A 2423-nucleotide genomic window follows, 5' to 3' on the forward strand; every position below is an offset into this window, starting at 1 on the left:
TGGCATGGATTGATTTATTACCCTGTGAAAGCAAGCTGATGAAATTTCGGCATATCACATATGGCTTTCTTTATTAATGTCACGTGGTCTGTACGGTTGTCACGTAATGCGATTGTCTTCCAGGATAAATTATGGGATAGGATGGATGAAATTCTTTGACTTAATTAAACTTCATGTGGCGGTATATATGGTGGGTAAAGTCGAAGTGGCCTGATGAAACCATTTGTTCAAGATAATTGTAGACTTCCTTCTCTTGCCATAGCTGTTGGTTCAAGTTTAACATGAATGGAACAACTAGCTAGTGCCCTGGAGAATCTGGAATTGGTGGAATTCTTCAGAACGAGTGAGGAATGGTCAAGGCGACCTTCTCTAACGTACAGGTGCAAGATGGGGAGATGCAGCCTTATTCATCTTTAGTGCTTCAAATTACCTCGAGCTGCTAGTTATGGTTTGATTATTGAGAGCGATATCAAGAATGCTACGAAATGGGCAATGCACCCTCGCTAGCCCATACTGTTGTTGTGCCTCCTGAAGCGGTCCACCATTGACAAGAATTTGTAGGTGAAATCAGTATAGCTTAAAACCCTTGTCCAAAGACATAGACTCTTTTTTTTTCCCACCGAATAGTATATTGAATCTATGAAATAAATTAGTAAAAAACTAAACAAAATAATTAAATCTAGGAAAGAAAAGAAAAGTGTTAGTATGAAAGTAGTTTACATGAAAACCAAATAGTATTAAAAATCATATATAAGGTAAACATAAAATAAAACTAACACACCAAACCTGGATGTGACCTTCGACTTTTAATACCAAACATGACAATGTCTTTCACACGTAATTAAACCTTGACTTTGTTTGTTAATTTGACAATTCCTGGCTCTCATATGATCTTGGCACTCTTTCTCTAGAAGATTTCGGCACTGTCAAATATCCTTTCTTGTTTTTTCCCTCTGTCTTTTCCTTTTTTTTTCTTCCAAGAGCCTTAAAGAATCTCCAACTTGGGTCCTAATTTCTACGCACTTTTCTAGACTAGAGCTCACCACAAGATTGCCAAATGCTTGGTCTTGACCTTGGTTAGATCAAGTAAATTGACATCTCATTTTGTTCCCCTTTGTTTTCAAATCAAATCAAAGAGGATAAATGAATTTTCATTAGTTGGTCAATGAGTATGCTTATCTCATATTAAATTATGAACTACTTACAAATTAATCTTTGTAGATAAGGAAGACTGGGAACTACAGTATCAGATGGTTTTATTAGGTAGGAGAATGAATAAACAAATATGTACAAAGATGACTTGGAGAGAAGAAGAGAGAATAATAGATTACTAAAATTAGTTGATCATTCTTAATGAAACCCCATATTGTACACATTGTAAAGACCTTCGAAAATGGTTCTTGAAAATTTTAATTTTTAAAGCATTAGTTGTTGCAATTTGATTTTAGAGGCTCTTTATGATTTGTGAACATGTGTTTCTATCATAAAACTTGTTGCAATATGTTGCATATTAGAAGGTTATATGTGTCTTTATCTTATACCTTTTAATTGCACATTGTATATGCTACCATAATGCCTTTTTTTTTTTTAAGCATAGATGATAGATTCAAGTTCAACCAAGCTCCTTTACGATTAATTTTAAATTTAAAATATTCTATGTTGTAGTGTTATTTTTTTTAATAAAATATTATAAATTTTATTGAATTTTTGACATCGTCGGCTAACGTTCTACGTGTGCAAACATGCATGCAATTACCGACTTTGGGAACGTTGGGTGGCATTTTTGAAATAAAGTCGAGTATGAAAGGCAAACATTGTAGTCCCCTATGCAACGAGCAATCACGTCAGGAACCTCGGGTTTTGACAATTTTGGGTGGCATTATTGAAATAGCGGTGACGTCTGAAAGGCAAACAGTGAGTGCAATTTGCCGCTTAGATGGGGACTCCGGGTGGGATTACCGAAATAAAGTGGAGTATGAAAGGCAATCATTTTGTGCCGAATGCAGAGTCTTTTAGTTAAGCGAACCCCGATACTTACCTTGAGAGGAAAAGCCGAGAATCTTGTTCCACTGGGCAAGCGGTTTTTGTATCAAGCATTACCATGGTAGAGTCAAGGTGCTCACCGGTAATGACGGTGTCACCTTTCGTTTTTTCAATTTTTTTTTATTATATATATATAATTTGATATTTGATATATATATAATATAATATAATATGATTAATGTTTTATTTACGTTTTAATTGCTTTTCATATAAAATTTTAAATTCGTTACTGTTAACTATCTAGGCCAACCAATCTTTTCTTTTGTATACAGTTTCAGCAGTAGCTACTGCATTGGTCCTAATACTGTATTGTGCACCTCGTTGTGGAACTCAAACTAACATGAATGGTGCATATCGGAATAATATACTCATTAATGAGC

Source organism: Theobroma umbraticum, unplaced genomic scaffold (genome assembly GCF_002168275.2).
Source record: "Theobroma umbraticum cultivar Fairchild unplaced genomic scaffold, ASM216827v3 scaffold_67.0, whole genome shotgun sequence".
NCBI classification, from domain to species: Eukaryota; Viridiplantae; Streptophyta; class Magnoliopsida; order Malvales; family Malvaceae; genus Theobroma; species Theobroma umbraticum.